The following is a 12,543-nucleotide window of genomic DNA, read 5'->3' as shown; positions in this document are numbered from 1 at the left end:
GGACTCAGTCACACCCATTCGTTAACGTGCGGTCTTTGGCTGATTTTGCACCATCACAGCAGAGTCGAGTAAAGTTGTGACAGAGACCGTCTGGCCTGCAAAGCAAAAAATACTTTCCATGTGGCCCTTTACGTGAAAATGTTGCCAGCCCCATCCTGGACGGAAAACTCAGTGGAAAAATGGGCAAAAGACTAGAAATAGACACTTTGCAAAAGGGGTATCCAAAGACCAATACACATATGAAAGGTGCTCCAACTCCTCAGTCCCCGGGGAAATGGTATTAAAGCCACAGTGCACACCGCTCCTTGCCCATCGGAATGGCTACCATGAAGCAAGAGAGAGAACACTGAGCACACTATGGACTGCGCTACTACGGGGCAGCCGGGCTTCTCGTGCATTGCCCATGGCAGAGGGGACTATCCCCAGGCTTCGGAAGACTGTTGAGTGGCATGTACTGAATGAAGCACAGCATATGTACCCCCGATAATGAAGCACTTCTACTCCCAGGTGTGTACCTGCCAGAAATGCCTACCTATGCTCACCACAAGGCGTGTACTAGAAGGTTCCTATGAGCACTGTTCTGGTAAAATGTCTCTCAGCAGAAGTGGGAAATGGTCGTCTTTTATTCCTGCCATGGAATGCTTCTCAGTGAAGAAGAGGAAGGGCCACTAACATGCTGTTAACATGCAACAGTGATGGAAGAGGCCAGCCCGAACACCAGACGGTCGCCGTGGGATTGTACGACAGGAAGTTCAGAAACGGGCAAATGAAGCAAAACCCCTGGTGTTGGTGGTCAGGCTGGGGGTTGCTTTGGGGGGTGACGCTTGGGAGGGGGCTTTTCTTGTTCCAGGTAGTCATTATACGGGCCCGTTCACTTTGGCAAAATGCATTGAGTTGGGCACTTAGGAATTCAGTACGGTTTGACTCGTGTTTTATATTTCAATAAGGAGCCCCCCCCCCGGCCCCGGAAAAGAAAAAGAACACCCATCTCTTTAATGCTGGAAACCTAGCAGTGCTACTCTCAGCCAGTTTTCTATTAAAAACGTTGCCTATTATGCTAAGTGAAATAAGTCAAAGACAAATACCGTATGATTTCACTTATATGTGGAATCTACAAAAGCCAAACAAATGAACGACAACAACAACAACAACAACAACAAACCGAAACAGAACAGACTCATAGATACAGAGATTTGTCTAGTGGTTGTGGGGTGTGGGGTGTGGAGCAAAATAGGGGCAGGGGATTAAAAGGGACAACTTCCAGTTATAAAATAAATAAAACAAGGGGGTACAAGGTACAGCACAGAGAACATAGTTAATAATATGTAACAACTTTGTATGCTGACAGATGGCAGCTAGATTTATTGGGGGGATCACTTCATCATGTGTGCAAATGTTGAATCACTATGTTGTATCTCCGAAACAAATGTAATACCGTATGTCATCTACACTTCAGTGAAAAATATGAAACATGTATGGAATCAACTGTATGTCAGTTACATGTCAATAAGGCTGGAAAAAGAAATGAAAAAAAAAATCTTTTTTAGAAAAATGTTTCCTATGGTGATGTGTTCCTCATGAGACAACCACACTAGGCTCCCCAACAGGCCGGGCCCTTTGTCTGAGACTATGTCTGCATTCTAGTCTCAGGAACAAATGGAACACATTTCCTGCTTGCAGCTTTTCTGCATCAGACGGCAGCCACCCCGACAGTGTGGCCCTCCGGGTGCTCTGAGCTCGGGGGGCCCCCATGCGCAGCGAGGATGAGAAGGCTGTCTCGAGCTGCGGTGGCTTAACCCACGGAGCAGACCCCATGTCCCTGGGCTTTCCGGCCGAAGGAGAAAGTAAAGGCTGCAAGGCCATCTGAATGTGGAATTTATGGATCCTAAGAAGGCAATTTGGAAAGAGGGATTTTTTTTTTTCATTTATGTTTAGTCTTAACTCTGTGAGGTTGTAAAGAGGCGCTGGAGACGGAGGGAACTGTTTGTATGCTAAGTGTTGTCTGCCTCAATTGTGCTCTTGTGTTTGGGCTGGCTGCCCAGTCTTCTGTGGGAGGCTGCTTGAGATATGTGCATGTCTCCAAAACATCAATTTTCGATTTTAAAAAGGATTAAAGTATTACTTCTCTAAAGCCATGGAACTGAGGCAGGTTTTAAAGGAGGCCAGAAGAGGGGCGCCTGGGTGGCTCAGTTGGTTGGGCATCTGACTCTTCGTTTTGGCTCAGGTCATGATCTCAGGGTCGTGGGATCGAGCCCCGTGTTGGGCTCTGTGCTCAGTGCAGAGTCTGCTTCTCTCTCTCTCTCAAGTAAATAAATAAAGTCTTAAAAAAACAATGAAGGAGGAGGTCACAAGAAAGAGCCAGGTCTTTTTTAAGGATCACCCAAATTTTTGGCTGATATATTGTGTTAAATTTGTTTCTCCCATGGATGCAAGTGAGGAATTCTAAAAGAAAGAAAAACATTAAATGCCAAGAATGAATAAAAGGGAAATAATAACCCAAGCATTAACTGATGGCCATACTTTAAAAAAAAGGCACTGCTATAAACTATATTTAAACAATTGAATAATAGTCAATAAGTATAGCTATTCAATCCAAAAGTTCTGGTACCTACATAAGATGTACTTCTCATATTTCATAATTATCCAAAATCTTTAATTTAAAAGTATCATTTTATGTATTTTATAAGACTTGTGACCATATATGTGTGTGTGTATAAAACTATATATTACCATGTGTGTGTATATATTTGAGTACATATGTGTAGACATTCATGAGATTTTTAAAATTACCATCCTCTAAAAGAAAGAAAAAAAAAAACAACAACTGGCAAGTCATGAGAAGGAACCAGAGCCGACTGTTTATTGGAATCTCAGAAGACTTAGATTATGTTGATGCAGCCTCCCAGGTCTGGTACAGCACCTCATAGGACACTTTTTTGAGAAAAAAAAAACCCAAATGTCAGTTTAAGAGAACCCACCGAAAATGGCCTGACTTTTATTTTTGTGGAAATGAAGATCAGGCTGCAGAAAGCAGAGTGACGCGCATCCAGCCGCCTCAACCCAGGTGTTTGGGTTACGGCTGTTTCAGAGGGGGCTCCTGGTCAGGGAAGTAACTTCCCTGTTCCTTCCGTTTTTGTCCTTAGCAGTCCCGGAGGAGAGTGCAGCTGGGGCTTGGGGGCTTTGGAACAAGGGTGCCATTGCCCAGCTCTTGTGGTCAGAAGCTAAGTGGGCTTCTTGCTTTGTGAGCCGAAGCATTTGGAGAGCCTCATCTTAGGAGAGGTGAATTATCCTGCCCCGTGGTGTCAGCCCATCAAGGAGTTAGGTCTCAGTGTCTGATGCCAGAGATGAACAGAGATAAATGTGCAAAGATGGGATGGGCTGGTATCCAAACACAGCCTTTTTGCAGGATTTGGAGCGGATTCCCCTTGTTGCATGAGAAACCGAAGCAGAGAGCCCTACCTACTGAACCCTGCATAGACTGACGTGTCCTTAGGAAGCTCTCCTGTTCTGTGAGCCTCATTTACCTCTTGGTCATGCCGAATTCCCTTGTGTGTGTGTGGGGGGCCTTGAATGTATTTATTCTATAACCTAAAATGGTGGCCCTGAGATTGGACAGCGTCCTTGTACGTTCCTGTGGACTCAACTTCTCTGGAGAAGTGGTAGATTCCTTCCTAAAACCCAGAAGTATGATTTTAAAAGGTTTTGCTCTTCAGTCCCACGTCACAGTGTCCTAATGATAATTGGGAGCTGTCTGCAGCCCAGACCATCAGGGCAGGGGAGTCCAGACTGGGCCCAAGGAGAACGATTCTGTTGCAGAAATCACCAGGTTCCTCCAGAGAGCGGCTGCTGCGATCGTAGTTGATGCTGGTTCATGTTCTTTGTAGACTTGCTGGTGCTGTAACCACCAAATGCTGATTGTTCTCATCTCCCGGAATCACCTATGATAACAGCTTTCAACAAATCGGTCTCCAGTTGTTGCTGTATAGTAAGCATGGGACCAGGCTCTGGAGGTAAAAAGATGACGAGGACAGCCCCTGCCTTCAAGGAGAGCAGTGTTTTAGGAGGAAATAGACAAGATGAGTGTCGTAGCAGAGGTCCGACCAAAAGGCCTGCAGGGCCTCCTGTTGGGGGGTGGCGGCATGGGTCCGTACGGTCCAGGTGAGCCAGAGAAGCTAGTGGGAGGTATACAGGCAGAGGGGAAATGGAAGGGTGGGGGGAGAGAGGTGGTGGATGTGATGTGGGCAGAAGGGTGTTACAGGCGGAAGGGTTCACCCCTTGAAAACAAAGGACTCGTGTCTCATGTGTGACCTAGAATTTCAAAGGGCACCTCCCCTGGCAAGAGGCCAAGAAGGTGGATGGTCACATTTTGGAATGTTCAGAATGTGAAGAGGGTGCCGTGTGCATTGTGCTAGTTGTAGAAAATGGGTTGGATTCTGGGGACCTTCCAGAATCTTGACTAGCTTGAAAATCTTACATACACACGTATTTGTCTTTACAGTATGGCATGACCAAAAAGTCACAGCCCGATAGAACATTTATGCCATAAAAATAAATAACAATTTGAGTTTACTTCCTCTGAGCGGCCGAGGGTTTTTAAGGCAGGGCAAAACTGTCCGACTCCGAGGGCCAAATATGGACATGGATGTTTTCGAATCTTCTGTTTTTCTGGTCTCAGAACGCATGGCGTGGCATGGCATGGTACGTAATTGAATCCGGTGCAGATGGGTACGAACCCAGTTCAAGTTTGGAGGGAGGGATACCAAGGAACAGCATGATGCTGTCCAAGGTCAGGATTAAACTTGCCAGATGAGGGCACAGGGAAAACTTTCTTTTTGATGAGACTTAGCAAATCCTAGTCGGTGGGAGGGAACTACTTTGACAAATGATTTGAGAATAGTAAATACAAATGCAACAAGGCAATGTTTGTTTTTAGTTATGGTTTATGTTGTTCTAGAAGAAATGGGGGTGGGATGCCTTCTACAGACCGAATGAATCCCACATACATTTACCTGAGACTTCTAGAAATAGCAGAGATGTGTCTCTAAAAGCTCAGATACGTGGAGCAGCAGAATCCAATTTGGAAGTTTGCCTGACCTAAACAGGCCAGTTTATCTTTGGCAAGTTGTCTGTCTGCTTCAAGACTATAAATGAAATAAAAGAATGGAGATGTTAACAGAAAGGAATATGGAGAAGATACATTTTTTCCTTTGGGCTTGTAAAACTCCAGAAGGGAGAAAATGAAAGCCAAAAGTGGACAAAAAAATCAAACAAAACCAAGTTCTATTTTAGTTTTCTACATCAGAGGTCAGTGAACATTTTCTGTAGAAAGCCAGGTACATTAGGCCGTCGAAAGCGGCCATAGACAAATGTGTATGTGAGTGGGCGTGACTGTGCTCCGATGAGACCTTAATGAGGAATGCTGAAATTGGAGATTTTTTTTTTTAAGATTTTATTTATTTATTTGAGAGAGAGGGAGAGAGAGACACAGACTCCTCGCTGAGCAGGGAGCCCGACGCGGGGCTCGATCCCAGGACCCTGGGACCATGACCCGAGCCGAAGGCAGACGCTTAACGACTGAGCCACCCAGGTGCCCCTGAAATTAGAGATTTTTGTAATTTGCACGTGTCCCAAAACCTTATACTTCGTTTGATTTTCCTTTCAACCATTTAGAAACGTAAAAACCATTTTTACTGACTCCTGTGCCAGATTGGAGACAAACAGCTCCCCTCATTTGTTCTTCTAGACCAAACCAAACCAAATAAAACAAAACCAAACGAAACCAATCCAAACAAATAACATTGAAGTGCAACGTGCTTTCTCTTCAGGCTTTTATAAATTCGTTGAGTGATGATTTTTCACCTTTGGTATTTTCTGGGATTTTTCTGGAATGCTTTATGCTCCTGCTAGAATGCTTTGGGCCCCTGTAACACTTCCTAACATCAGTCATCGCACATTTATTAAGTGCTCACCATGAACAGAGATGCTGGGGACAGACGTCAGAGGAAAAGAAAATATTAGCAATAGAAAGTGGTCCAGAAGCTCCTCTATTTATGGAATTTCACCTTGTGCACTTTCATAGATACAAACAAAACCAAACTCTGGAGTAAAGCCCTCTGGCTGTCTCCTCAGGGCCAAAAATATGCATTAAGAGTTTCTGTGAGCTCATTTTGTTTCTGCCCTACCCCCCTCCCTTTGTTTTTCAGTCTACCTAATATTTATTCTCTGTCTGTTCAGTACTGAGGAGTTCTACCATTAACCCCATCTTGTGTGGTAACCTCAGAGGAAATGGGAGAAGAAAGTGCTGGTAAGAAGTAGCAGGGGGGGCGCGCCTGGGTGGCTCAGTCGGTTGAGCGACTGCCTTCGGCTCAGGTCATGATCCTGGAGTCCCGGGATCGAGTCCCGCATCGGGCTCCCTGCTCGGCGGGGAGTCTGCTTCTCCCTCTGACCCTTTCATGCTCTATCTCATTCTCTGTCTCAAATAAATAAATAAAATCTTTAAAAAAAAAAAAAAAAGAAGTAGCAGGGGGGAAGGCGAAATAGAAGCAGTTTTTCAAAATTGAAATAGGTAAGCAAAATTGTTGCATGTTCTTTGGCAGAAGAACAAATTTTTTTTTAGATTTTATTTATTTATTTAACAGAGAGAGAGCGAGAGAGAGAGAGCGAGCACAACCGGGGGCAGCGGCAGGCAGAGGGAGAAGCAGACTCCTGCTGAGCAGGGAGCCTGACTCGGCTCCATCCCAGGACCCTGGGATTACCAGGACCCTGGGATCATGACCTGAGCCGAAGGCAGACGCTTAACCAACTGAGCCACCCAGGCGCCCCAGCAGAAGAACAGTTTTGAGGACAAAGACCTTACCATGTAACCTGAGAAAGTTCTATACCTGTGTGATAATAGTGAACATTGATATAGAGCTTATATATATGCCTGGCACTGTTGTAACTTCTCCCTCCCCCCACACCCTTGCACGTGCACGCGCACACTCACTAGTATAATCCCCACCCCCCAAAAAGATGGTAATCAACAAATGATGTCACAAAATGATTGATGAAACAGGGAACATTTAACTGTGTTGTTAGGAATCAACATCTTAGATATATTTGTGGTGGTCTATAATTTGGCGAAAGGAAATAAATCTGGTAAGTAAAGTAACCCAGTCATGGATGGTTCCATGGCTTGGCAGCTTTGGGAATCTACCCACACTTAGTAAGTGGTGAAATGACAATTGGGGATGCTGAAGTTGCTGAGAAATTCCCTGCGGTGCTTGTGCTTTATGAGCAAGGAAGAAGATAAGCTGGAGCGCCAAGCCTTGGAAGATCGGCTCATGCTTCACCTTGCTGGAAAAACTTTGGGGGCTACAAGCTTCCACCCTGCTCAGGACCTCTGGACATAGGAACAGAGTCATAAACAGCCTTTAGGGCTTAACAAGTTTTCAACCAGAAAGTGCAGTGGCCACTCGCTGTTGGTGCTGTGCCCAGAATATCTCAGATCTGTTATCAGTTTTGTGTGCCTGACCCATCCCCCAGCTTCTCTGTGGTTTGCTTCTAATGACCAACATCTGTGAACTTCAGAGGACTTCCCTTGGGATTCTCGAGCAGTTTCCCTGTACCCACAAAGAGCAGGATGTGCCTGAGACTTTATATCACCCTGGGGCATCGCATAGCCCATGGCTGGCAGGTGTGAGAGTGTTAAAGCTCAGTTCCTTTGGTTTGAGATGGGACAACTCTGAGATGGAATTGACACTCCAGAACTCCCCCCCCCCCACCCCGCCCAGCCCAGGATCAGGCTGAGATGGGGACTTTGCCAGAAATCACACCGTTACTTGGCTTCCTCCCCTTTCTTACCCTGTTATGCTACCCCACACCAATTTCTCCTGGGAACATGTCCTTAATAAATCACTTGCACATGAATTCTTATCTTAGTGTCTGTTTCTGGGGAACTCTGCCTAAGGCAAGAGAAGCAACTATGTTATTGAGACAAGTTAGCACAAGGCCTTGCCTTCAGTTAGCGTTGAAAGAATGGATGAAAGAATGGACTGAATAAATTAATAGAAACCAGTCTTTAGCCTTGAGCCACTCATGTTGTAGTCAGGGAAACAGGAAAGGGATAAAACATTGACTCTGACATTTTAGAGTTGCAGGTCCAATAGTGAAACTTCCCATATAGCACAGCTTCTCCAGCTGATGGTCATCCAGGCTCAGGTTATTCAATATTGCCAGGAAGAGGAAACCACCACGTCCCGGGATAGCTGCCTGCTTTCTCTGGCACCACTCGATTTATTATGAAGACCTCCCTCCCTCCTTCCTTCCCTCCCTCCCTCCTCCCTCCATCCCTCCTCCCCTCCCTCCCTCCTCCCTCCATCCCTCCTTCCCTCCCTCCCTCCTCCCTCCATCCCTCCTTCCCTCCCTCCCTCCTCCCTCCATCCCTCCTTCCCTCCCTCCCTCCTCCCTCCATCCCTCCTTCCCTCCCTCCCTCCTCCCTCCATCCCTCCTTCCCTCCCTCCCTCCTCCCTCCATCCCTCCTTCCCTCCCTCCCTCCTCCCTCCATCCCTCCTTCCCTCCCTCCCTCCTTCTTTTTTTTTAAGATTGATTTATTTGAGAGTGCAAGCAAGCTGGGGGAGGGGCAGAGAGAGTGAGAGAGCGCAGCAGACTCCCCGCTGAGCATGGAGCCTCATGCGGGGCTTGGTCTCAATGACCCTGAGATCATGATCTGAGCCAAAATCAAGAGTCAGACACTTAACTGACTGAGCCACCCAGGTGCCCCTTTCTTTCTTTCTAATAGCTTTATGGAGATCAGATTCACATTTCGTACAATTCAGCCATTTAAAATGAACAATTAAATGGATTTTAGTATATCCAGAGTTATGCAACCATCCCCTCAATCACTTTTAGAACATTTTCATCACCCTGAAAAGAAACCCTGTACTTTTTAGCTATCACCTCCTTCAACTCCCCATCCTCTCATCTCCCCAGCCCTAGACAACCACATATCTACTTTTGGTCTTTGTGGATTTGTCTGTTCTCGACATTTCTAATAAATGGAATCATATAATATATGTGGTCTTTCGTGACTGGCTTCTTTCACTTAGCATAATGTTTTTAAGGTTCATCCATGTTTTAGCATATAACAGTATTTCATGCCTTTTTATGGCCAAATAATCTTCCATTGTATGGATAGACCACATTTTGTTTATCTATTAGTCAGTTGATGGACATTTGAGTGTTTTCCATTTTAGGCTATTATAAATAACGGTGCTATGAACGTAAGTGTACAAGTTTTTGTGTGGACGTATGTTTTACTTCCTTTTTGTTATATACCTAGGAGTGGAATTGCCAGGTTAAACGTAGAAAGTTTCTTCTTATGTTGAGCCCAAATCCAAGTCTTCATAATTTCCACTCTTGATCCTTGTCCAGCCTTCTGGAGAAAACTGACAAGGCTTTCCTTTCTTACACATGACATCCCTTCAAATCATTCATCATTGTCTCCGTGGCCTTCTTCAGCTCTCACAGACTGAATTTTCTTTGTTCTTTCGATCATTCCACTGTAAAAATGGGAGTTACAGAAATGCAAACTGATAGCCTTGAAGTTGTCACATTGTCTGTTTTGATGTACAAACCAGCTTTCCTTTGTTCCAAATCTCAGACTTTCCCATCAACCGTAGGGAAATAGTGGCTGGCAACTTTATTTTGCTAAGATGGGGGACAGGGGATTATTTCTAGGTGGGAAGGTTTTTCAATAGACTCTGAAGGGATTTTCCCTTTGGAAAATCTAAAAGGACGAATAATTTATGTGATTTATACACATTTGTCATTTTTTGACATTTTCATGTGAGAAAAAGGAATTCTATGGTTTTGAAAAATAAAGTTTAATGGAGCTCAGTTATCCTAAGAGCTTTGAAAGAAGCCATGTGTAGTAGTCTTTTTACCGTTAGTCACAAAGACAGTGGGGAGAAAACCTGACAAAATCACAGGAAAAATATAGCAAGTCACTTAGCAGGCTCCAGGTAATACTGCACTGGGCCAAACGTTACATTCATTTACTCTTTAATAACTACAAATGGATCTGAGTCTGGCTTGTTAGTCATGGAGTTAGGAATGTTTTCTACCTTCCTTTAACATTCAATCCAGAGGGCAGGGTGAGTTCTGATGTTGTCTCATGCTAGCTGCATGACCTTGAACAAGTCATTTGGCCTTTCTAGGCATTAGTCTCTGCATCTTACTACCATGGCATCAATGGTTTTCCAACTGTGTTGTTGTACGTTGCTAAAAATGTCAGTCCCGAGATTCTGATTCATTGTGTTTTGGGGAGGTCGCCACAATCTTTTTTTTTTTTTTTTTAAAGTATCCCCTGCCAAGTGATTTTAATGTATGTGGTCCTAAAGACCATACTTTCAGAAACACTGATTAGCCATTTATTTCTGATCTCTTTTCCTCTTGTCTTATGTTCTGCTGAAAGGGAGAAGAAATCTTACAATCTCTCCAGGTCATATCTGTCCATATATGTTGTGTTACGAACGTGAAGAAGGATTGCAATTAAAATTGAAATAATGAAAATGTCCTAGTCTGATGCTTAGATTCTGCTGTATTAGGATTATTTTGACTAGAACAATTTTATCTATAAAGTAGGGTTTCCTTAACCTTGGCCCTACTGGTATTTAGGGCCGGAACATTCTTTGCTGTGTATGTGTGTGTTGGCGGGGTGGGAGCAGGTGTGTGTGTGTGTGTGGGGGGGTGTATCTTGTTCATTGTGGGATGTTCAGCAGCATCCCTGGCATCTATCCATTAAATACTAGTAGCACTTCATGCTCCCCCCACAAAAAAAACCTCTCCAGCATTGCCAAATATGCCCTGAGGGACAAAATTGCCTTGCCCCTAGTTGAGAACCACTTTTATAAAGCATGGTCCCAAAGAAAACAAATCAAGAAATTAAGGTTGGAACTGTTTTCTTTGGTTGGCTCTCATTGCATAGCAAGGCAGTGAAGGCCCTGTTGAACTGTTGGTGCTCAAGCATTTCTTGGAGTTCAGGAACTTGCTGGCCCATCCTCCCTGTTTGGTGGATTAATGTGATACAGACAGGTTGAGGTGACTTGGCAAGCGAAGGGCACTCTGTTTCATTCTCCACATTTTATTACACTTCTGGCAATAGATTCTTAATATTTGCCTTATATGTCCCGCTCCCTATGAAAAAAGAAAATCATAATCGCAAAATAGATTAAGGAGGGGGATGGACACTGTTCCCTGTGAAATTGCTTTGAAAGCTCCAGGCATCAGAGTAATGCCAGGTGCCATCATTCATAATATTGCCGAGCCTCCGAAATGAGGGGTTTTTGAGGTTTTAACAGTGCTTTCACTGCATGACTAGTCAAATGCTCCAAAGGACTCCATAGCTGTCTGTTAGATCACACAAATGGCCAATTTGTACCCTGCCTATTAGCCTTTCAACATGCGGTATTGCCTGGAGACCCGCTTGTGTGTAAGTCCCATTGCTCCGCCCTACTGTTCTGTTCTGAGGATATTTCTCCTTGTTTTCTTGGGTGAAGCATTACCCACACCACTGAAAGAAAAGTTGTTGTTGGTGTGGGTTGCACTACTAAGTGGAAATGATTAAAGAATGGATTTCTTATGGCTGTGGAGGGTTTCTCAGCCTTGGCACTCTTGACATTTTTGACAGGATAGTTCTTTGTTCGCGGGGAGGGCGTCCTGCACATTGTAGGATGTTTGGCAGCATCCCTGGCTTCTACCCACTGGCCACAAGTGGCAACCCCCACCCACATACACATTTTGTGACAACCAAAAATGTCTCCAGACATTGCCGAGTGTCCCTTTGGGGGGAAAAAGAGCTACTGTCCTAGGTGATGTGGCTGAGGCATTGGTGGGGTCCGACCCCATTTTACAAGAAGGCCCCACAGTCATCTAAGAGATGAGTCTGCCTTATCAAAGAGAGTCTCTGCTGTACTGGAATGGTCCGCAAAGAGATATGGACCCAACTTTCATTTACATCTCAACTCCGCCATTTACCAGATGTGCAAAGCAAGTGAATCACCCTCATGAAGAAAATGGGGATAATCATACTTTCCTCACACTATTATTCCAAGGATCCAGATTTGCTATTCGCAAAGCATCTCGTTGAACAAAGGACCAGTGACGTACATGCTCAATAATTAGTGGAATTGTTATTGCTTCAAATAATAATCCCAGCACCTGCAGCGTTGGGGTGGTGATGAGCATTCTGCAGGCTTGCCGTGCTTGCAGCACCACGTGGAAGAGAGGAGGTTATAATTGGTTGTGCAAAGGCAACAGACTAACATTTGATGACGGATATGATGGAAAGCAGTTTCCTGATTCTCACACTGTTTTTTTGGGAAGCCATAACCAGAGGGATTGCAGCCTCCTCTTTTTGCCTACTGACCCTTGAATAGAAAATCTCTTTTAGAAACATCTCTCTCTGGATACTTTCCCTGGCTCCCTGACATCGAGTAGCAGCAGTTTTTCAGTGAAGATATCAAAATGGCAGGAAAAGGACAAACCAGTGATATCAAGCTGAAC

At 44.7% G+C, this 12,543-nt stretch overlaps 1 protein-coding gene across 4 annotated transcripts in view; it reads left to right on the top strand.

Moving 5' to 3' along the window:
- ARHGAP6 (Rho GTPase activating protein 6) overlaps window positions 1–12,543 on the top strand; it is a 474,622-nt gene that overhangs the window by 210,550 nt on the left and 251,529 nt on the right. The gene's annotated exons all lie outside the window — the stretch shown is intronic.

This window comes from Mirounga angustirostris, unplaced genomic scaffold (genome assembly GCF_029215605.1).
Source record: "Mirounga angustirostris isolate CCGP_5_RB_7025 unplaced genomic scaffold, mMirAng1.0.hap1 SCAF_11, whole genome shotgun sequence".
In the NCBI taxonomy this organism is placed as follows: Eukaryota; Metazoa; Chordata; class Mammalia; order Carnivora; family Phocidae; genus Mirounga; species Mirounga angustirostris.
This window is presented reverse-complemented; position numbering and strand designations above follow the sequence as displayed.